Genomic DNA, 25,526 nt, shown 5'->3' on the forward strand with positions numbered 1-25,526 from the left:
GGATGACCCTGAGAGGGTTTCTGTTTCCCTGCACTGCGCCGCCAGCAAAGGGGGATGCGAACTGTATCTCACGCACATCACGGTCTGTGACAGTATTAGAGTCGACGTAGAAACATGTACTATGGGGGCCGCTTTGCTGCTGCTGATGGTCAGTGGCATCGGCGTAATTGCGAAGCCTCAGGGTCACAGTGTTGGCTGACCTGCCCACTGACCTAAAGTTGTTGTTGCTGCTGCTGCTGATGATGGTGGTGTCGTGCTCAAATTCTTGCTGCTGGTGCTGTAGCCCCCGTTGTTGTAGAAATTGCAGGTCCGGGGATGCCGGTTGGCCTTGCTGGACTTCACAATGAACTGCAGACATCGTCGACAACGGGACATCCGACGATGCATTTTGATGGCAGAATTCCAGTGTCGACTGTATATCCTGACCAGTGTCACGAGGATCGACCATTGTGCGGTCAACAATGAATCACTACAGCAGCAAGAATGTGGCTAGCGGAAAGCGCAAGACACTAAGGACACTACACTACACTACACGAACACGTTTCTCCTTTACGGGTAGAAAAACTCTTACAAGAATACGTACAGCACGAATCGTCACACTCGCCCGCATACCGTAACACAGGACCACAAAACGCACGCCACGCCAGCTCGCCTCGAAATGGGGCCGCCTGAGTACGTCGTCAAAGTTACTGAAGTGCCGGAATTCTTAGAGCCACAATGCAGATTAAGTATTCTATCTGGTTCCAGACTAATTGTAAGTATTCTATCTAGCTCTTTCAGACGCTAATAGATTTCAAGTCCGTGTAAGATGCTCAAAAATCTTCCTTTAGGCGCCATATGTAAAATTCCAAGACGTGTGTCTATGAGCCCTACCGAGTATTTAGTTTCAGTTAGATGATCTCAAATAGCTTTCTTATTATTTCGTAGAGAAGTGTGTCGTTAAATCGGATCTTGAAAAATCTACTAGCCTGACATACACAGTTCCGTAAAAAAATATCGGTAAAATAATTCGTGTTTCTCTGATTGTAGACCACACCCCTGTTTGTACTACATGCGAAACCTCTTGATGTAACTGAGAAGGATGTTCAGAGCAGCAACGTCGATTTTTTTGGGAGTTTGCTTACCGCGGAAAACTTGTCGAGCTTCTTTCCACAACAGCTCTTAGACCGACCGACAGGCGTGACGGGCATAACAAAGTACTTCTCGACTGGCCAAGAGCAGTATTGTCAAGTTCGACGAGATTAAAAAACGACACGGCTAGTTCGATTCCATGTTTGGTTATTGGGTAATACACTAAGGAAATTGAAGGCAGAAGGCTCATGTTTTCGGAATTCTGCGAAACTTACCGGGTGTAAATTCAGCAGTGTTGTAGAGACGAGCAGTTCCGTAGAGCTACGTTTATCTGAAATGGGAAAAACGGCTGTTAGAAATAGTTCGTGATGATCACTAACGTCATAAGGAATCTAGATTAAGAGCTTCAACGTCAATCACTGTTTTCCTTCTTTTATTAGTTGTTCCTTAGGACTACAGCAACATTTTCAGACATTCTTAGGATATGGAGTTAAAATAAGCAAATAAAAAATAAAATGTACTTCACAACAACGTCACTACATACGTTTTTCACTACAAAGTATTAATATTAGACAATTTTTGGAGACTATCACAGTTATGACCTATTTTTCCGTAGCTGGTAGTCAGCATGCCTGAGTGACATCTGGAGGACCCGGGTTCGATTCCCAGTACTGGCAAGAATCTTCTGTCTCTAAGCTGGTCGTAGGTTGCGTTCCTAAAATGAACAGCATAGAGACAGAAGGGATGACACTTTTTCAGGACCTGACCATCATTTTGCAGTACAAGGCTCAACCATGTAAAGTGCAAGGTGATTTGACACACACACACACACACACACACACACACACACACACACACACACACACACACACACACACACACACACCACTTACCAAAGGCTTCCCACTCAGAAATTGCCTAAGAAAGACTAGACTATCAATAAGGACAGGGCAAGAGAAACACAGATAGACAGAAGATGAACAAGTCGAACAGATCGTGGGAGAGGGTGGGGGAAGAGCAAAAGTGCAGGTAGGGGGACTGGGCTGGACCACGTGGCCCAGACAGACGCAGGCTGGTCTGGGCAGCGGAGGCAACAGTGTCCTGCCAACCCCTCAGTGGGCCAAGTGGCCCTCCCTTAACGAGAGTGGAGGAAGCCCTCCTTCACGAATAAAACGTAAAACTAGCTCAGCCGCTAAGGCATCGTCTCCTAACACCAGAGGTAGCACGTCAGGGTGACTTAAAGAGTGGCCACAGGCAGCTAGATTTGGACCAACAAAATGTGGACTATCATCAAATGGGAACCACAACGACAGTGGAATGGGTTCTCACGACAGAGGAGATGACCATGAGTCAGCCAAGTATGGCCAATGCGGAGCAAAGGAAGGTAGTCCTTGCGAGAGGCCTGCATTGAGGGCCTCCACAGACTCATAGTCTCCTTTATCACCGGTAGTTTGTTTGGTGAAGTCAAAGTCAGCCATTCAGTATTCCAGATTCCTAAAACTTGACGGCGTAATACCGATCGGAGGCCTGTTTGCGGAACACCGATCACAAGAGTCGTGGTAGCCACTTTGGCCAGTTCATAAGCGAGTTCATTCCTCGGGATCCCGAAATGGCCCTGGGTCTAGCCAAGCATCAATGAGCATCAACATTGTTCGAGGGCATACAGGGAACCCCGGAGAGCAATGACCAAGGGGATGGAGAGCGAACACTGGTTCAGTTTGCAAACTGCTCTGAGCTGCTGCAGATGACAAAGGACTCACCGGTGCAGGAACGAATACGCTCGAAAGCACGAGATATTGCTACCAAGTCCGCAGTTAAAACATCCCAGCCATTTGGAAAAAGAGTGCAGTTCAGTACGTCCCGTATGAGTATAAGCAAGGCCTAAGTGACCAGCAACCATCGAGTCATCAGTATACACTATTTGTGAATTATGGAATGTGCTAAGGATGGAGAAAAATTGGTTTCGCATTGTAAACATTGATATGTGGGTGCAAGGGCTACACAGACCTAGTGAGTGTCTCCAGCCTGGGAAATATAAGACCACAGCCCGCAAGGTGGTAAATGCAGTGAAAAACAGGAAGAAGTTTTAACAGACTAGGATATTTCTGGGCCAAAACTACAGCTACCCCCCAAATATAAAATGTAAATAAGGAATTTGTTTCACATATCTATTGAATATATAACTGCAATCTTGTATTGCAGGTTATTTAGGCTCCTTCGCAAATAAATAGGCGAAAATGGTGGAAATCATACGTCTTTTTCTAAAAGAAGACGAGTTCCTTTTTTTTAATGACATATGTTTGCCACCATGTACTCCTTTGATCCTGGAACTCTTTAAGATAACTTGGATGACTGATCCGTGCAATACGTGGTATTTTAACATTGTCAACAGTATTCCTTGCATTATATAATATGTATATTTATGTGCCGTCAGCTTTGATACTTTTTTCACTATTTGATTGTTCAGAAACTTGACATCACTATTCAACGGGAGGGAAAATAATTCTTGGATGCAGCACACAGAAGCACAGATGTTGATTATGGAGAATGTTGGCGAACATTATCGTCGCAATACGCCACTTTTTCGACTTTAGTTTTTACCAGTCACAATTCAGTAAGACTTGAATTCAGTAACACTAGGAACGAGTACAATACCCAACTTGGTCAAGATTTTAAGATTTTACATTGTTTCTCCTAACACTTCTGGAGACTGCTGGGAACCAAAATGCCAGTATCTTTCGATTAGGTCCTACGACGAAGCGAAAGAAAAGCCAGGTTTCACATTGGCAGTCCACGACCTGGAAACAGTTTCTCAAACGGGCACCACTGATGTCTATCTCGTACTGAAGAAGATGCAAATAGATTACCAGTGTCTTCATCGTAACACAGGACACACAAAAAAAGATGGAAGAGTAAGATTTAAATTCCATCGACGACCTGGTCATTTGAGATGAAATAAAAGTTCGAATAGAGAAAGCAAATAGGTCATGGTGGCCCTTCAAAGGAACTATCTCGTAATTTGTCTGAAGTAGTTTTAAAAAATCTCGGGAAACCTAACTATGGCTGTCCCGACGGGCATTTGAATAGGCGACCTTCCGAACGACACGTCCAATGTCTTACTAAGCTCCACCCCATTCGGTAAAAATGACAAAAATGAAAATGTTAGTTGTCTCATCACGTGATTCACTTCTGTCGCCGTTATTCGAGTATGTTCGTGAAGGACACGGCACCTAGGTCCGGGCTCCAGTCATTGCCTAAGGTGCGAGGAATGCTTGTGTCGGCTGCTTTACCCGTGACGTGAGTCGTGGCTGACGCAATGTCCCAAACACAACATCCACAGGCGGCTCACGTGCCGCGCGCGCCCTCACTGCCCAACCACGCACCTAAATCGTGCTCCCCATTTTGCCGTAGCCAGACAAAAATGCTGGTAATGATAGTTTCTCTTTTCTCCGAAATAATGAAAGGTCATGGCTTTTTTATGAAATAATGTGTACTGCAACAGTCACTAGTTACCAATATTTTATTAGCACGATTAATAACTAGTGACTGTTGCAGTATATATTATTTCATAAAAATCTTACAATACAGTCGCAGCCCTCAGATAACATCCACACAACGAGGATAAATTAAGGTTAAAACCTTGTTGGTAACTCCAAAACTCAGGAAAAAGTAAAGAGTATAATATTATTTTACTAGTAATTTACCACGTCTAGTAAAATGATGTATACGGGATGAAGGAAAACAACCAGATTATAAAGTCAGAGCAAGGGCCGGAACGTGGAATCGAACAAAATTATCGAGGTAACAACAGGTCGGAAACGCACAGTTCAGAAGATATGGTCGTAAAACGGCTATTGATCAGCTGCGAGGAGCGCGCGGAAATGTTTATATTTAAACTAGGTTTCCACAACTACAGATGTTACGCATAGAGCGGAGTTACAAATTAAGTCAGTTGAAGATAACGGTTTCGGCTGAAAATTCAACGCTAGGCGAACTTCAAATTCCGTCCCTGTCTGGTTACGTTAGACGCTTTCTGTGAGGTTTACTGATTAAAGTTTGATTATTTAATCAGCAACGCTAAAAGCACCTTAATTACGTTACTTTGTGAAGATAATAAGCTACTCAGCAGAAACAACACTGCAGTAAGTTAGTCAATATGTGGTACTGTAAGATGCATGTTGTGTACTACGAAAACTAAAGGTCACATGATTTAACCTTTGTTAATGTGCAGAGAGCATGAATGCACTTTTATTCTAACAAGAACTGTACGTCAGTAAGTCTGAGCTAAAGACAAAACCGCACCGCTAGCCACACCCAAGCACGTGCGCTTATCAAAAAAATTTCTGCGTGCTCATCGTTGATTGGCTGTCGTTTTGTGGCCTGAACTCCATTTCCAACCAGTGGTTATCTGGAAAATTTTGCGCTGACTTCATTAGCAGGTTGCTTTTCTCCGCCTTGGATGTAGGAGACGTGCTTTTTTTTAAAATACAAAATTAAGTATCATTTGATACTAAACTAACACAAGTGCATTTTATAGTTCACTTACATTCGTTTAATATACTAGTGGCACTTAAAAAGTACAAGCCTCGTAAATACAATTATACTATTAAATGAAAGCCTATCTACACCATCAATTTTTCAACAATGAGTCCACCAACACTAGCCTATCGGTACCCGACGTGAGCAGAAATTCCGGCAGTTTTAAGTAAATGACACAGCGAGCTTCTTGAAAACTGAGGAAACTCATTCGTTAAGGGCGAAATCAGTCTTCTTGAATTTTTGTGACGAAGATGGCCACCAATTTCACACTTTATCATGACCACAGTGTGGCCGTCTTTACATATTGTCTTACCAATGCATTGCCCAGAACGTTTTCTCCATAATGCACCTTTCGACTGCTTTGACGTCTTTTGCGTACAGAAATCAAATCACTGCGTGTTTCAAAATCGATGAGATTTTCAGTTTGTTGGACGCATTAAAAAGAAAAAAAAAAGTTAACCAGAGACTAACCGTTGTCGCGTCTGTGTGGGAAACCAATAAGCACAGCTACTAAGTGCGCACGCACGAACTGCCTACAGAACAGCAGCGGCTGCCATATTTGAAAATTAATAGGCTCGTATTATGTAAGGGACAGTCAAAACAAACGAGACAGATGGAAAACAAAGTAAAGTGTTCATTATTTCAAAAGTAATCGCCACAACTGTTAATAAAATTATCGCATTGAGAGACAAGACGGCCAGTGCCTTTAAGGAAAAATGTTCGCGGATTCCTTCCTATGCGACCATGTTTGTACCCGGGTGTACACCTCTTCGTACGAAGCGAACCGAATATCTTTCTTCAGGGTTCCAAAACCATGATAATCGTAAGGGTTTGGGATCGTGACTGGATGGAGATGTATATGGGCTTCTCAGCGAAATTTCTGCAGCGTACTTGAAACAACCTTGGCCTGCCTGCCTCCATGCTTGGATACAGTCCTGGCTGCGTAGGCAACAGCATTTTTCCATGATGCCATTGACTGTCTTGTCTTACACTGGGATATATGTATTAACAGTTATGGCGATTACTTTTGAAATAATAAACACTTTACTTAATTTTTTCCATCTGAGTCGTTTCCATTTGACTGCCCCCTTATATAAATGTTGCTTATTACACGAGGCTATCCGGAAGACACCCACGGTATGAAACAAGGGGAACAAATCGGTATATGCAAAAGTGCACCACAGGAGAGCATATTTGACTAATTTGAGTAGCTCACGGACGTGCTCTGTGAGTAGATTAATGGGTTCCGCAGACGTGACTGCAGGCGTGAGAATTGCCAACATTTCTCAACAAATGCAGAAAAACAAAAATGACAAACAGTGGAAGATTGTAAAAGAGAAACGTGTTAAAACATAAAAACTGGGGAGAGTAAAGATGTGCAAAACAAAATTGTTCAAGGCGGCCGAAGCAAAGGAAGCATCGGGAGCAGAATATCAACAGGCCTAGGAAGCATGGAAGCATTGAAGCATTCTCCTAGTTGATTTGGCGATGGACAGGGCAGTAGAGAGGTAAAAACTAAGCGCATCGTACAAAAAATCACGCTAAAAAGGTGTAACACCACTTCTAGAGTTGATAATGTCCTGAACAAATGAAGAGAGTTCCCCTAGTTTCTTCAGGTATGCCATTTTCAGCTGAACACTCACTGAAAATTAGATCCCGTAGAATTACCACGCTGTCAGATGTTGATTTATGCGTCTCTCTCGCTGTTTTCTATGGTGTTAAGACTGGGCGAATCGGCTGGCCAGTCGAGATGCGGTAGGATGGTTGAGTGTTAGACGAGGAAGGTATGAGCACAGAACTGTGCATATGGCTGTTATCGTTTGTCCACAGCATATTCGCCATGAAGATTTAGAGGAGGAGGCAACATTTGGCCATCGAAAATGTTACAATAAACATCCTTGTTTGTGTTCAACAATTATGAAGAGGATAGATTGCTACTAATAGTAAACAATGCGTTCTGGTCGGAGCGGCCAGAAATAGCGGTCATATATGTGTGTGTGTGTGTGTGTGTGTGTGTGTGTGTGTGTGTGTGTGTGTGTGTGTGTGTGTGTGTGTGTGTGTGCTTTCTCGTTTTCTAAGGCTTTGGCCAAAAGGTTAGAGTGTAACTGTCTTTTCTATGTGCCTATCTGCAACTCAACGTGTCACCTTTACGGTTAGTAGCAATGTATCCTTTTCATAGTTGTAGATATTCCAAGCTCAGCTTTCTGTTTAGTTTGTGCTCAGGGTAATCTGACTCGGCTCAAATGATATTAAAAAAAATACCCGCAAAACATCACAGAACCATCTCTGCGACTTAAACGCCTCATTAAACCGTCGACGCACGCGACGCCAGGCACTATTCGAAAACAGGCAAAACTGTGACTTGTCGGGCCACACTACAGTTGAGTTGCTGTGTTGTTTGGTCCACGGGAAACATGTACTGCAGTGAGCAATGGCGTTTTGTGAGGCACCCGATTCCGTATGACCATTGCATGAAGTTCCCATCTCGATGTCCGCATGGAAACGAGATAGTCCTGCATTCACTGACAGCAGAAGTTCCTGTCGGGATTGCAACCGATAGCCCTAATACTTGTCTACAGACGCTATCAATTACGATTTTCTAACCAGTACTCTTCTTAGCCATGTTATATGAATGTTGAAAGTACCCAATTCCTTGTAGAATTCACCTACAAATGAGGCAACTTCCTTCACGGTATGGTCATGGGCACGACGAAACTCGTTACCTCGTTTCTGCCATTTTGTCACATTGACCCATCTTACTGCACTGACTCCACACAACCGACTGATACGTATCTACAGCGCTCCAGAGCGACAAGTGTTCTCTTTTAGGGGGTAACTAGCGTTTCGCCCGGTGAACCTACATATTCAATGCAGTAATATTGGTACAAGTTAAGAATACAAAAGGGAACATTCAACATTAATTATCAACGTATTTATGGTTTCTAAGCACAATGTTAAATATAATAGCAACAGTAACACATGGAATTTACAGACAGACTTATAAATACATTGAAGAGCCAAAGAAACTAAATGCAGCAGCCCATTACAAACAGTATTGTAAGGTGCTTAAAAATGTTATTAGGAAGGCAAAAAGTATGTGGTATGCAGATAGAATAGCTAAGTCTCAGGATAAAATTAAAACCATATGGTCAGTCGTAAAGGGAGTTGCTGGTCTGCAGAGACAGGTCGAGGATATAGAATCAGTGCGTAGTGGGAATGTTCGTGTTACTGATAAGTCGCATATATGTACAGTATTTAATAATCACTTTCTGAATATAGCAGGTGAACTAAATAGAAACCTAGTCCCAACAGGGAATCATATAGCGCTCTTAGAAAAAAGTGTTTTGAGACTGTTACCTGAAATGCTCCTCCATGACACTGACAAGAGGGAGATTGAGTTAATAATTAAATCACTAAAGACCAGTAACTCTCATGGATATGACGGGGTATCTAGCAGAATACTATGTATGTTAGCCCAGTTCTCAGCCATGTCTGTAACTTTTCCTTTAAGAGTGGTCGGTTTCCTGACCGATTAAAGTACTCGGTAGTGAAGCCACTTTATAAAAAGGGAGACATTGATAATGTTGACAATTTTAGACCTATTTCTATGCCATCGGTGTTTGCTAAAGTTATAGAGAAGATTGTATATACAAGGTTACTGGAGCATTTAAATTCACATAATTTGCTGTCAAATGTTCAGTTTGGTTTTAGAAATGGTTTAACAACTGAAAATGCTATATTCTAGTTTCTCTGTGAGGTTTTGGACGGATTAAATAAAAGGTTGCGAACGCTAGGTGTTTTCTTTGATTTAACGAAGGCTTTTGACTGTGTTGACCACAAAATATTACTGCAGAAGTTGGACCATTATGGAGTAAGGGGAGTAGCTTACAATTGGTTCGCCTCTTAGTAATTCTCCGCAATATTGAGAGTGGTAGTGATGTTCAGTCCCAATGGGGCACTGTTAAGTGGGGCATTCCCCAAGGATCGGTGCTGGGGCCACTGCTGTTTCTTATTTATATAAATGATATGCCTTCTAGTATTACAGGTGATTCAGAAATATTTCTGTTTGCTGATGACACCAGCTTGATAGCGAAGGATCTTGTGTGTAATATTGAAACAGTAACAAATAATGTAGTTCATGAAATAAGTTCATGGCTTGTGGAAAATAATTTGATGCTAAATCACAGTAAGACTCAGTTTTTACAGTTTCTAACTCACAATTCAACAAGAACCGATATTTTGATCAGACAGAATAGGCATATTATAAGCGAGACGGAACAGTTCAAGTTCCTAGGCGTTCTGATAGATAGTAAGCTGTTGTGGAAAGCCCATGTCCAGGATCTTGTTCAGAAGCTAAATGCTGCTTTATTTACCATTAGAACAGTATCTGAAATAAGTGACACTCCAACACGAAAAGTAGTCTACTTCGCATATTTTCATACGCTTGTGTCGTATGGTATTATTTATTGGGGTAATTCTTCTGATTCAAAAAGGGTATTTTTGGCTCAAAAACGGGCTGTTCGAGCTATATGTGGTGTAAGTTCGAGAACGTCTTGTCGACCCCTATTCAAAAATCTGGGAATTCTGACATTGCCCTCACAGTATATATTTTCTTTAATGTCGTTTGTTGTTAGCAATATTAGCCTATTCTCAAGAGTTAGCAGCTTTCACTCAGTTAATACTAGGCAGAAATCAAACCTGCATGTAGAATGCCGTTCCTTGACTCTTGTGCAGAAAGGAGTGCAGTATTCTGCCGCATCCATTTTCAATAAGCTACCACAAGAACTCAAAAATCTTAGCAGTAGCCCAAACTCTTTTAAGTCTAAACTGAAGAGTTTCCTCATGGCTCACTCCTTCTATTCTGTCGAGGAGCTCCTGGAAGAGCTAAAAAATTAAGCAAATTCCAGTGTTACATTGTTGATTTCCTTCATTTAAACTTACGACTTGTCACCTGAATATGTTTTTTTATATTTCATTTTATCTGTTTCTAATATCGTGTTATAATTTCATGTATTGACTCGTTCCATGACCATGGAGACTTCTCCTTAATTTGGTCCCACGGAACAATAAATAAATTTAAAAAATAAATAAAGTACACCTGCGTAATATCGTGTAGGGCCCCTGCGAGCAGGCAGAAGTCCCGCAACAAGACGTGGCATGGACTCTACCAATATCCTTTAGTAGTGCTGGAGGAAACTGACACCATGAATCCTGCACGGCTGTCCATAAATCCGTTAGATTAAGAAGGGGTAGTTGCAAGATATCCCAGTTATGCTGACGAGTTTGGTGGGCAGCGGAAGTGTTTAAATTGAGAAGTGTGTTCCTGAAGTCACTCTGTAAGAATTCTGGACGTGTGGGGTGTTGCATTGTCCTGCCGGAATTGTCCAAGTCTGTCGGAATGCACAATGTACATGAATGGATGCAGGTGACCATACAGGATGCTTACGTACGTGTCACCTATCAGAGTCGTATCTAGCCGTATCAGAGGTCCCGTATCACTCCAACCGCACGCGCCCCACACCGTTATAGAGCCTCTACCAGCTTGAAGAGTCCTCTGGTGTCATGCAGGGTCTATGGATTCATGAGGTTGTCTCCATACCCGTACACCTCCATCCACTCGATACAATTTGAAACGCGATTCGTCGGACCAGGCAACGTGTTTCCAGTCATCAACAGTCTAATGGTGTTGTGGGGCACAGGCGAGGAGGAAAAGCTTCGTGCCGTGCAGTTATCAAGGGTACAAGAGTGGGCCTTCGGCTCCGAAAGCCCACATCGATGATGTTTCGTTGAATGGTTCGCACGCTGACACTTGTTGATGGCTCAGCACTAAAATCTGCAGCAATATGCGGAAGGGTTGTACTTCTGTTACGTTGAACAGTCTCTTCAGTCGTCGTTGGTCCCGTTCTTGCAGGATTTTTTTCCGGCCGCAGCGATGTCGGAGATTTGATATTTTACCGGATTCTTGATATTTACGGCACACTCGTGAAATGGTAGTACGGGAGAATCCCCACTTCATCGTGAGTGTCCACGGTACGCAATCCGAGTACGCTACTAAAGCGAAACCATACAGGCTTGGCCGGCACAGAATTTAATAATACTTGCACGATTTGTGGCCGTGTTCAGCCGGCCAATTTAATTTCCAGACGAACGTACAAACTTTATGAGCGTCCTCCGCAAACTAATTCTGAAATTATGTTTCAGAGACAACTTTTGAATGGTTCAAATGGCTCTGAGCACTATGGGACTCAACATCTTAGGTCATAAGTCCCCTAGAACTTAGAACTACTTAAACCTAACTAACCTAAGGACATCACACACACCCATGCCCGAGGCAGGATTCGAACCTGCGACCGTGGCAGTCCCGCGGTTCCGGACTGCAGCGCCAGAACCGCACGGCCACCGCGGCCGGCACAACTTTTGAAGATATGGCTAAATCTCGGCAACTTATTTCTCAGATACGAGTCTATTATTCGGCAGATAAAGTCGTCTAACCCTTTTCTTGCAGATGTGGAAGCAGCGGAAAAAAAATCTTGGCAAGGGAACATAGTCACGCATGTGGTTGTGGCGGGCCCACAATTCTCAACTTGTCTACATTCAAGGAGGATTTACGGGGCACTGTTCCAAATATAACGACATTTAACTGCGGTTAGTCGATAAACTCCACACGTTGTGGCGCACGTCCGGTGCAGAAAATTTGCCTACGTTGCGTTCCAAGCGCATCTGAAATTTGAAGAATGTTGTTGTTCTACATATGTGTATATTCTCTACTTGTACCTCATTCTGAAACATGTAAACGTTGCATGGCTCCGAGCCTGAAAGTAAGCCTTCCCATTTTATACCACCTGGGTAGTTTGCTTCTCAATATGGCTCATTATTTATTACACCCTTTTCTCATTTGGCATCACGAAGTTCAGGGTAGTAAGTGTTTTATTCAAATGTTTTATGTTTTTATGTTATACTTTCTGACATGTTCCACACCCATGAGGATCATCTCATTTTGTGTGTCTGTGGAACGAAAACTGAATCTAAGTCTTAGCAATATCTGAGGAATGGAACACGGTACCTCTGTGCCTATCCAAAGCATCACTGACCAGCAGAACTGCTAATGTCATAGAAAGTATATCTCGATTACATGAAACATGGAAACATGTCTTACTACACCATACGAGCTACTGCGTTACAGTTTCTCTTGTTTTTGAATACAATCGTCTCCAACATTTTTTATAACTTTATCATCATATTCAGTATATATATATACCACCCTTTTAGTAAACTGAATAGTGTTTTCAGAATGAAGTTTCCATGGAGTCTGTACGGAAATTTTGTAATCAGTGCATAAGGGGGCAATCAAAGTTTTCGTCTGAGGGCGTTGCCATAAGGTATATGCAGTGTAGCGCGACTCCGATGTATAGGCAGGGGGTTAGTGTGGCATACGTGCATGCAGTAAATGAGGCAACGTGAACGATGGCGACGTGTGCGTCAGACACACACGGACTACTTCACAGAGCAGGACACGGTCTTTTACCAAACTGGCAACTTCAGCCTGGTTCATCAGGTGGATGTTTGCCTCAATGCTCATGGCGATTTTACCTGATTGGCATACCGGTTCTGGACTGTATGGCCTTCGAACGGATCTTTTTTGATCGCCCCTTATACTTTCAATTTTGGTTACAGCAATGAGATATGGAATCTTAATGTTCAGAGAACAACGGAGACATGCATTTAGGCAGTTATCAGGGCAGGCAGGAAATAATAATTTAAAAAAGAGATTAAATTGGAAGACGTATATTTCACATTAAGGGCTTTACGATGCACTTGTTATACAAAGACTTACATTTAATACGGGATGCAACGCTTAGAGGTAACTATAACAGAAAAGAAAACAGTAGGAGTTGTAAAAGGAAAAAAAAAAAAAAAAACAGTTTGTATTAGTTGATGAAAAGCAGAATGGAGTATGAATAACAAAGTCAAGTTCAGGTGGATTTAAACAAATGGCAATGTTAGCAACGGATGGGAGCGAAAGGATGACAGAGGGAGGTGAGAGAAACGTGATAGAACACAAGTAATGAAGAGAAAGGAACTTGGCTGACTGAAGAAGCATAAATGGAAGCACCTGCTTTGCTGTTTAACAGAGAGAAACTGGAGCCATATTTGTTAATTTTTTTAGGGAAAAGTCCTTGACAGAAGGAACTGCTTCAGTTTTTTGCTAAATACAACAAGGTATTGAATTATGCGCGGAACACAAAGTACTGTAGCTTGTTGCAGGACAGCAGGAACAGAGGAGTATTTTGAGAATGTTATTGTTTTATGGATGCACGCACCTCGTATAGTAGATAAGCGAAGCATTATGTTGCGATCGTAATGAGATGCCAGGGACTTGATCTCTGATGCGGGGTATTGCGGTGTGTGTATACTGAGGAATCTACAGGGTGACAATTATTGAACCATATGAAATAAAATCGTCATACCTTCTGAACGGTTTGTGTTAGAACGTTCAAACTGCACGGTTGGCTGCGGGGCATGATGAGAATTAGTATGTGCATGCGCACGCGCCTTGTTGTTGCCGGCCATTGCAGGTGAAAATGTCACTGTACAGTGTGCCTCAGCGTATAGCGCTTGTGAAGGCCTACTATGCGAGCAATAATAGCCCAACTGCGGCTCAAAGGAAGTTTGCAGCCGAGCTCAAGCTGAAGACAACCGGTCCAAATGTGCTAAGAATCAAGAAATTGATTCGCTAGTTTGAGAGAACGTGTAGTGTTCGTGATGACAATGTTGGCAATGTCGGTCGTCCGAAACGGGTGATAATGCCTCAGAACATCTAGACATCTAGAAGACACGCGCTGTGTTTCAAACCAGCCCCAGGAAACCGATCGGACGAGCTGCAAAACAGTGGGAATTAACCAGGAGACACTGCGACAAACTGTTGTTTAAGACCTGCATCTCTTCCCATACAAATTTCAAACCTGTCAGCCATTATGCTTCAGGACATGGAACAGCGGTTGTGTTTCACCAACACTGTTGTCCACAGAACTGACAAACAGGACTTTGACCTGAATATGGTTTAGCCACGATGCCAACTTTCATTTGGATGGATTCGTCGTCCGCAGCTCGTGGTCGTGCGGTAGCGTTCTCGCTTCCCACGCCCGGGTTCCCGGGTTCGATTCCCGGCGGGGTCAGGGATTTTCTCTGCCTCGTGATGACTGGGTGTTGTGTGATGTCCTTAGGTTAGTTAGGTTTGAGTAGTTCTAAGTTCTAGGGGACTGATGACCATAATGTTAAGTACCATAGTGCTCAGAGCCATTTGAACCATTTGATGGATTCGTCAATAAGCAAAATTGGTGCATCTGGGGGACTGAGAATCCGCATTTCGCGATAGAGAAGCCTCTTCATCCTGAACAGGTGATTGTGTGGTGTGCAATGACCAGTCGTGGAATGATGGGTGCGACATTCCTTGATTGCACGGTGACTACCGAACGGTATGTGAAGGTTTGGAATTTCATCCCCATTATCCAAAATGACCCTGATTTCGACAAGAGGCGGTTCATGCAAGACAGAGCTCGATACCATCGAAGCAGGAGTGTGTGAGATATCCTGGAGGAGCGCTTTGGGGACCGCATTCTGGCTCTGGGGTAACCAGAGGCCTCTGGCATGGGCCTCCATTGGTCGCCATATTCTCCGGACTACTCTCTGTGGTGCCATATTAAAGACAACATGTACAGCTGTAATCTCAAAACCATTGCTGAGCTGTAAACATACTTTCAGGAGGTCATAGACAGCATCGATACACTACACTTCAGCGGGTCATGTAAAATTTCGCTATTCGTCTGCGCCCTATCATCCCCAATGATGTCAGGCATATCAAACATGTCATAATCTGAATCCGAATATCTATAGTGATGTTAACGTGTTGAATAAAGTGTGTGTATCCCGTAGTTTGTACCTAATTTACGCTTTTCTTTCATATAGTTCAATAATCGTCACCCTGTATGTAGCACACCCGCATGTAAGTATCACACACGAAATCAGCAGAAAAAAATCACATTTGAGGTCCATAGTGGAATTAAAATTCAAGGTGAAAGGATATTAATGATACGATTCCCTGCTGACATTGCTATCCTGAGTGAAAGAGAAGCAGAATTACATGATCTGATGAACGGAATGAACAGTGTAATGAGCACAGAGTATGGATTGGGAGTAAATCGAAGACGAAGGTAATGAGAAGTAGTAGAAATGAGAACAGCGAGAAACTTAATATCAGGATCGATGGTCACGAAGTAGATGAAGTTAAGGAAGTCTGCTACCTAGGCTGTAAAATAACGAGTGACGGACGGAGCAAGGAGGACATCAAAAGCAGACTAGCAATGGCAAAAACGGCATTCCTGGTCAAGTCAACTAATGTCAAATATCGGCCTTAGTTTGAGGAAGAAATTTCTGAGAATGTGCGTCTGGAGTACAGCATTGTATGGTAGTGAAACATGGGAAGAGAATCAAAGCATTTGAGATGTGGAGCTACAGAAGAATGTTGAAAATTATGCGGACTGATAAGGTAACGAATGAGGAGGTTTCTGTGCAGAATCGCAGGGGAAAGGAGTATGTGGAAAACACTGATAAGGAGAAGGGACAGGATGTCAGGACATCTGTTAAGACATGAGGGAATGAAGGACATCTGTTAAGACATGAGGGAATGACTTATATGGTACTAGAAGGAGCTGCAGAGGGCAAAAACTGTAGAGGAAGACAGAGATTGGAATACATTGATAATTGAGGTCGTAGGTTGCAAGAGCTACTCTGAGATGAAGGAGTACAATGGTCGGGCATTTCTTCATAAGCCACGTATATGTACAATCGATGCTACGCGACGCTTCAGATGGTACAAACAGCGACGCCACTTTACACTGATTAATTTGAAACGACTGATCTGAAGTTATGAATCATGCTACACCAAGCGGAAATCCGATGTAAGAGTTTGGTTTGGCGAATGTCTGGAGAACTTTACATGCCGTTAGGTGCAGCCCCAACAGTGAAGTACAGAGGCAGTAGTGTTACGGTATTAGGATTTTTTCCGTGGTTCAGTTGCGCTTAAGGAAATGTTAAATGCGGAACGATAGGAACACATTTTACAACATCGAGTATTGCATGCAGTAAGGAAACAGTTCGGAAACGGTAACTGTTTTATCAGCATGACAATGCACTCAGTCACTAAGCAGCATCTGTGAGGCAATGATTTGAGGACAATAACATCCCTGAAATGGACTGGTCTACCTAGAGCGACCTGAACCCAATGGAACACCTTTGGGTCGAGTTAGAACGTCAAATCGTTTCAGACCCCAGCATCCAACATAGATACCTTCTCTGGTTTTGGCTGTTGAAAAATGGACTGTCATTCCTCCGCAGACATTCAGACACACTGAAAGTGTCCCCAGCAGTGTTCAAGCCTTTATAAGGGCGTACGGTGGACTCACGCCACGCAAATTTCCGCTAATAGCTGTCCAAATACTTTTCATCAGACAATGTACAAGGGGCGTTCAATAAGTAATGCACCACACTTATTTTCTGAAAGTAGGTTGGTTTTATTCAGCATTACAATACAAGATATTATTCCCCACACTTTTGGCTATAAAATGCGATTCTTCAACATAACCTCCGTCCAATGCGATCGCCTTAACGCCACCTTACTGGGGGAGCCTGTACGCCCACATGGTAGCATTCTACTGCTCGACATCAGAGCCAACGCCTTCCTGTATCAATAACCTCCCTACCTTCCACATACTGCTTTCCACAGAGGGCCTCCCTCATTTGACCAAACAGATGTAAGTGGGAAGATGCGAGACCCGTGCTATTGTGTGGAAGAGGGAGAACGGTCCAACGAAGTTTTGTGGGCTCCTCGGGGGGATTTATGTGAGGCCCTGCGTTGTCATGGAGAAGAAGCTCGTCTGCATTTCTGTGGCGATTAACACACTGAGGGTAGCACAATGCACATCAGAGTTGATCTTTACTCCATGCTGGGAACATCAAACAGAATAGCTCTTCACAGTCCCATAAGACCGTCGCCACGACTTTACCAGCTGAGGGTGTGGCTCTGAACTTTTTCTTCGGAGACGAGGTGGTGTGGTAACACTACGGACTGTCGTTTTGCTTCCGGTTCGAAGTGACGAATGTTCCATCGCCAGTGACGATTTTCGACAAAAAATTGCCACGATCAGCCTCGGGAAAACTTGGTACTCCGTTGCTCTTTACGGTCTTCTGTTAAGAGGTGAGGAACCCATGGGCACGCACATTTTTGAGTACCCGAACTGGTGGAAGTGTGTGTCAACACTATCAACAGAGACGTAAAGTTGGGCAGTGGGGTGTTTGTGATCTATCGATCTCCCCGAGTGAAAGCTTCTGCACGTTCCAGCATCGTAGAAGTCACAGCTGTGTGCGGCCGGCCAGCACGCGAGAGATCCGACAAGTTTGCACGACCCTGTTGCGATGATGAAAGGCGCCTCGAACAACTACTCACCGTGCTTTTGTTCACTGCCAGATCTCTGTAAGCGCCTACGAATATCTGCGATGCTGTGGTTTTCCACTAAAAGAAGCTCAATGACAGCTCTCTCCTTGGAACGCACCTACATTACAGACGCCATTTTGAAGGCTGCGCAGAGCGCCGCAATCTACCGGAACTTCATGAAACTATAGGTGTCAAAGCAGGAATATTCCACGATGTCTCGCAACGAACTCAGCATTTTTTCAATCGAAACTGATCGAGAAAAAAGGTGTTGCATTACGTATTGAACGCCCCTCGTACTCTGCAGGATAAGAATAGCTAAGCAAATACCAAGATGGCTTAATGGAAGGTGGGTAGATGACTTTACAAATAATGGAGGCATGCTTATCGGTGAAGTCCGCAATACATGGAAACGTCGACAGGAGCCTTGTGCCAGCACCGTCAGACGGCTAGTGGTGGTGATGACGTAACCCTCGTGTCCGTTCTCTGAAGTCTAACTGCAGTTTAATACCAGTTTACTCGTCGGCGTTGTATCGACGCCAAGAAAGCGCACACCTTTTTGGAGGCAGAGGTGCAGCCAGAGCGATCTCCGGTCGCCTGTTGGCAATTTATCACGCTGACATTTCTCCCGACACACACACACACACACACACACACACACACACACACACAGGTGTCACGGTGTCCGCAGCTTTCGCGGGTGTCAGGTCTGGGAAGAGACGCGGCCAGGGCGCGCCACGCCGGCTGATTCAGCCGCGTGCGTGGTTCCCCAGCGAGTCAGTCCACCCGTTAGTCACAGCGACGTGCTCGGCAAGGCTGAGGTCACCTCTGCTGTTTACTCCCGGTATGCGTGCGTGCTCTGTGTGTGGTGGAGGAGGGGGGGGGGGGAGGAACGGGGAGGGGCAGCTGTGGGCAGCATTCGCAGTAAACATGATAGCCGCTGCTGCTTCCTTACTTCCTGGTTGGAGGAACTCTTTCCTGTACGCACTGGTGGCCGTTTTGTTACCACTTGTCAACAAAAGAAATCTGTAAGCAAAGTGATCTGTGGATGTACAGAGTGGCTCTCGCTGTATGAACTTGAAATCACGCATGCGTAGAGGTGAACTTACGTAAAACAAGAACTCTCCTTCCTGAACCTAACCTATTTCAATGTATTTTATACCGATCAGGATAGTTAAGATTTCTTTTTCAAAACCATTCTTCTTCCAGATGCATTGATATTTTTCTCCATTCTCTCCGTGTTGCCCTAATCGTTTCGGTTCTACGTAATTACGGCAGCCAAATCACCTCGTTTTATAAATGACATCATCTTGCTTCCAGCAGTTAAAATTTTATGTCACAACTGCAGTTTCGGCTTAAGCAATTTTCAAGCATCTACGAAACACAATACAAGGTAATGAGAACAATTTAAGTGGGATTAATAGTATGTGCGATCAGTTTTGTAGTTTGTTGACATTCATACACCGTACTTACACGATTCTGATACACAGGTTTAAGTTAGGCAAAGATGACAATGTAATATGCATATCAAACAACAACTAGTCAGCGATACTAGTCAATACTCCATTTTATGTACTACGATTCTGATATATCACACATGTAAAAGTGTGCACTTACGATACATTGGGGTAAATGTCTAAAACAGCTGAGAAAATTTTTATTTCTGAGCTCTGTTTGCTCGTAGAGTACGTATTGTTATTCTTTGTTGTAGAGCGTTCGTTAACCTGCCTTTCTCTAATCTAGGTAGTAAAATTGTTCAAATGGCTCTGAGCACTATGGGACTAAACTTCTGTGGTCATCAGTCCCCTAGAACTTAGAACTACTTAAACCTAACTAACCTAAGGTCATCACACACATCCATGCCCGAGGCAGGATTCGAACCTGCGACCGTAGCAGTCGCGCGGTTCCAGACTTTAGCGCCTAGAACCGCTCGGCCACTCCGGCCGGCTCTATTTAGTACCTTTAGACATTCTGCGATGCTGTTGGTGCTATTATTGTAGTCTCGTAGATGTGTACAAAATGAAGATTTACTGTTCTCGCTTATGTTTATGCGCTCTCTGAATCTGGTGGAGAAATATTTACCTATTTGTCCCACACAGAAATTTTCACATTCATCACATTTTATTTTATAAATCCCTGACACTGTAAATAATGACGTTTTCTGGGCTGTGTGACTTGCTCCTACTTTGTTGTTCGTGCGGAATTCGATTCGTACGTTAGTTTTACAAAAATTATCGGCTATTTTGTCTGATATGGTTACAACGAATTTCGGTTTTTCTGGTTCTTGTTTTCTTGTTACTGTTAGTTCTATGTTCAGTTCCCTGCCGGATTAGAGATTTTCTCCGCTCGTGGACTGGGTGTTGTGCCGTTGTCATCATCATCATTTCATCCTCATAACCAACGCGCGAGTCGTCCAATGTGGCGTCCACTGAAATAAGACTTGGACTTGGCGGACGAACTTCCCCAGATGAGGCCTCCGGCCAACGATGCCATACGCTCATTCCTATTTGTTATTTCTTTACCTGTGTTTTTGTTTTTATTATGACAGTTGGTAGTATACATTTTGTCTATCGTATCAGCAATTCAGCAGTTATGTTTTACTATATGTTTTAGTACACGCAACTCTTCGGTACTTTCGTTCTGTTCCAATGCGAGGTTAACGATTTTGTTAATCATGCAGTGAAGAAGAGGCTTTCTAAAAAATTTCTGGATGGCACGAACTTCTGGGGTTTGACGCTCAAGGAACTCGACGAGCAGAGGGCCCCTGCATTCGAAGGAGGTGGTCATCATGACCTTACCGGACACTTGTGTGAACAGTTTTGGGCCGTTTCCACGGTTGGATTTGCCGTTTGCCCTCGAGTTGTCGGAATGTTGTCGGTCGGTATTATCCTGTTGCACGGTAACTTCCGCCTCCACACTTCCACTCGTACGAAGGCTAAGCTTCAGCAGTGTGGTTGGCAAACACTGCAAATCCATCCGCAAGTCCGGATCTTTCAGCGTGTGATTTTCCCATCTTTACCGACCTGAAGAAAGACATTTATGGACGTCGGTTTCAGTCGAACGATGAAATGCAAGAGTGGGGGTGTTAGTGGATCCGCCAGCGGCCGACCGTGTTCAGTGATATACGAATCGATCTTCTCCTCTCCCAGTGGGAGTGCGTGTTGTTGAAGTTTTGAATGGTACCATTCCATGGTCCCGCTGTGGTGGGTATTCGGTTTACATTTCACTGCCCCTCCCAGTTGAAGCAGTCCCCGCTGTTACTACGCTGACGTCGCTTAGACGCCAACAATGAAATCATTCTCAATACCTTTTGGACGGATGGTTTGTAACCGTGGGTAACTCCGTATGCCATATCCTCCGAGGTGTCCAACACATCCAAACAAGTAAAGCATAGAGGAGATTGGTGCTATAAGTAGAAGTCCTAACACACTTTTTACCAGACACTAGCTAAATATGTTCGCTTGATATACTCTTAGATTACGAGCCTGTATTAAGTACAATAAAATGCTTGGAGTGTGTGCTTAACTTGCTTGTTTTGACGACTTTTCTCCATCAATTCAGTGTTAATTGGCGTGCATAATATTAATTGCTTCACAGCAGAAATTCCAGGAGTCAATGTGAAAACCCGGTGATATCAATTTACACTAACACTTAGTTTAAAAAATGTGTGTGAATTCTTAAGGGAACAAACTGATGAGGTCATGGGTCCCTAGACTTACACGCTAATTTAAGTAACTTAAACTAACTTATGCTAAGATCAACACACACACACACACACACACACACACACACACACACACACACACACACACACACACACACACGCGCGCGCGCGCGCGCGCGCGCGCGCGCGCGCGCGAGCGCAGGGAGGAGGACTCGAACCTCCTGCGGGAGGGGCCGCGCAGTAACACCCAGTTTTGCATTTTGTGTTAATGTTTATATTGTTCTAGAACATTTGTACAATGCACACCTCAAGGAAACTGACTTTGCAGGCCATGTGCTCTACTGCCACTACCAAGCTCTTAGCCTAACTGCTTATATAGTTCTTTGAAAGTAATCTTTAACAAAGTCACATTAATTGAGCTACGATTAAAATCGAATGAGATTACAGTTACAATTTTGAAGATAATAGATGATTGATTACAAAAAATGTGATTTCTAGAATTGCTTTTCAAATTCAGTATCGAAATTCTGCGCGTGAAATGTGACTAACAATACTTGATATAGGCTAAAATAATTAACATATCTTTTATTACAAAGAAATTTTGATGCTAATATATTTTGGATTACTTTACGTAATGCAGAGACAGATTTTGGAGTTCAAATTTTACATTGTAATCTCGTTTTGAACAAATGATCGAAATAATTGTTTATTACAAAGTTCCAGATCTCGTAATTACAGATGTAATTGCAATGAACTGCATTTGAGTTTGTATGGAAACATAGTCTCTTGAGAGTGAACGTAGCTTTCAGAGCATCACTTGGCCAGAAATCTATCCAAAACATTAATTTGCATGTTTTATGAAATAATCGAATTTTGACAGTTAATTTTCAATTTAATGAGTAAACAGATTTCAATACTAACATATCTATGTGATTATTATCTGATAGTTACACAAATGAAATAATTAGTTTTTCTGTAAATTTCGTAAAATTTATGGTTACTATAACGTACTTTACCACTAATTAAAGATTCCTGTTAGTCGTATTTAAAGAGCTATACTTGACTAAATGGGTGTGTTATGTTTCATATATCTGGTATACAGTACTACTTGATACAATGAAGAGCATAAAAAATCTGTATTTTAACATTTGCTATACTGTGAAATGTGTATCGTATAATACATAAAAGCGTGGTACCAAATGCTTCATATAAGTGCCCCCATATTATGTCCTATCGCGAAGTAGAAGATCGACGTACCCGTATTTACGTCTGTTACAATATTTAGACACGAAGAATAAAGAGACAGAAAAATCAGAAGGCTACAAACCGCCAAAGGCAGACTGCAGAGAGTAGCCAAATAAATCGGCACCGTGACCTAGCCATAGCTTTTTTCCGCAACACCGTCCTCCTAGACATGATCAGAATTATTTTCCCGGCGCCTGCGTTTATTCTTCACATTTTACGACCTTGATGTTTGAGATAAACGGCCATTTCACGACCTTCCCCTGCACGACTCTGGAAATAAACTACGCAGCATCTCGCTAACGGTAGCTTGGACGGGCTTCCTCTCCGAATTTATTTACTAAGCAATCTGAAAAGACGAGCAGCTCCACATTACGGATGAAAAAAAAAAGGAAAGTTCATCTGGCATCATAAAACGGCGCAACTAAAAGAAACTTCCCGAACAACAGATGCGAGGTATCTGTGGCAATTGGTATTTATAAGCAAAGAACTTCCATCTTTCGGAAAAATTCATGGTGCCCTTTCTTGCAGTATACGGTCAATACTTAAAGAAATGAGTTTCTCAACTATAATGCCATTGTCATATCTAAAGAGATAATTGTTTCACAATAGCGCATTCAAACTACGAAGTAGAAAAATATAGTAACAATTCCTAATTTTCTCTCTTTCATTGGTTATAATGAGAGTTCCGATCGTTACCTGACGTTCGAATACTATCGCGTGATGAGATTTCAGCTTGTGCTTCATATAGTCACAATTACTAGCAGCATAACATTTAAAGGAAACGTTGTGTGGCCGTGAATTAAGCTTCAGAAGGTGATGGAAGATCCGTGGAAAATTTATCCATGGCCAGGAAAAGCTGCAGATGGGATGCAATTACTGGAAACTAGGACCGTGGCGAAACGCCGACGCACTCGCTTCAGAAAACAGCCACGAAGAACGTACGTACAACTCAAAAGGAACGACGATTGAAAAACCAAGCAAGGAGCACTGAAATGGAAAGTCAGTAAATGTAAAGTAGGGTGACTCGCTCAGAACTGACAAAATTAAGTGCTATTGGCTGGTTCAAATGGCTCTGAGCACTATGGGACTTAACATCTCAGGTCATCAGTCCCCCAGAACTTAGAACTACTTAAACCTAACTAACCTAAGGACATCACACACATCTATGCCCGAGGCAGGATTCGAACCTGCGACCGTAGCGGTCGCGCGGTTCCAGACTGTAGCGCCTAGAACCCCTCGGCCACTCCGGCCGGCTAAGTGCTATTAATAATTTGGATGATTAAACAGATAAATATTGTGGTTTACTTATCCTGTGACGAATTAGCGTCAGTACAGTCTGTCAGATACCGAAATGTTGAGAGAATAAGTTTGTGGATGTTATTTCTGAAGAGGAAAATGGTGATTCTGGAGTTCACTAAGATGATTTTGAGATTTAGCATATTAATGAACAAAGTAATCCACAAGAGTTCACCATCCCAGACGACTTTTTGAATGCTTATCAGGCTGATTTAGAGAGAGAGAGAGAGAGAGAGAGAGAGAGAGAACGAACGCTCGTTAAATCATTTACCGAACTTTTAATTGAACAAGTCGTCGAGAGGGAAATGTTATTAAGTTCGAAGAATTTTTTTTAAAAAAATTATATTGTAACATCAGAGCACTTTCAGTCCATGTCAAAGTGTGACGAGTGGCTCTCTAATTACATTTAGATGCGAGAGAGAAGCACTAGCAGACAGACAGAGATAATGATATACATATGTCACCACCATCCCGCTGTTCACAATGGGAGATTTAGGAAAAGCATGTGAAGCTTCAAAAGGATAATCGGACGGAGCGATTATTAACCAGTGAAGAACCATACTTGGGCGGCACATGGAATAGTCTAAGTTCTCAGTCCATTCAGTTATTGTATTTTCTGTGGTGCACTTAATACATAAAAAGGCTCTGCATCCCGAGTTTAAGCACGTCTTTGCAGAGGCCATTAGATATTTATACGAGGGTATTCTGATATGTCTGGTAAATTCCCATGAAAAAAAGCAACATTTTTGTTGCACCTTCATGGCTGGTAAGCTTGACTATTCGAGGATTCAATAATATGCAGCATACAGTTCATTGTTGACAGCCGTCTGATTTGGTCATTGTGTTGACTACGATTGAAAGTGAATGGCTCAAATGGCTCTAAGCACTATGGGACTTAACATCTGAGGTCATCAGTCCCTTAGACTTAGACCTACTTAAACCAGTTAACCTAAGGACATCACACACGACCATGCCCGAGGCAGGATTCGAACCTGCGACAGTTGCAGCAGCGCGGTTCTGGACTGAAGCGCCTAGAACCGCTCGGCCACAGCGGCCGGCTTGATTGAAAGTGAAGGGAACCGAGTTGTCTGTTGCTAATCATTTTCATCTGGAAGGATTGGACTGCTGCACAAATCAAACAATACTGTATGAAGTTCACCCAGACTCACCATCAGTGAAGAACATTTGTTTTTGGAATAATAAATTTAAACGGGGTTGGACTGG

The 25,526-nt window shown here is 43.0% G+C and overlaps 1 protein-coding gene across 1 annotated transcript in view; it reads right to left on the bottom strand.

Annotated features, from left to right (window-relative positions):
* LOC126472242 (unconventional myosin IC) overlaps nt 1-25,526 on the bottom strand; it is a 418,925-nt gene that overhangs the window by 277,383 nt on the left and 116,016 nt on the right. Inside the window, exon 2 of the mRNA XM_050099923.1 lies at nt 1,347-1,402. The gene's annotated coding sequence lies outside the window, so the exon portion shown is untranslated. The remainder of the gene's footprint in view (nt 1-1,346; nt 1,403-25,526) is intronic.

Source organism: Schistocerca serialis, chromosome 1 (genome assembly GCF_023864345.2).
Source record: "Schistocerca serialis cubense isolate TAMUIC-IGC-003099 chromosome 1, iqSchSeri2.2, whole genome shotgun sequence".
Classification (NCBI taxonomy): domain Eukaryota; kingdom Metazoa; phylum Arthropoda; class Insecta; order Orthoptera; family Acrididae; genus Schistocerca; species Schistocerca serialis.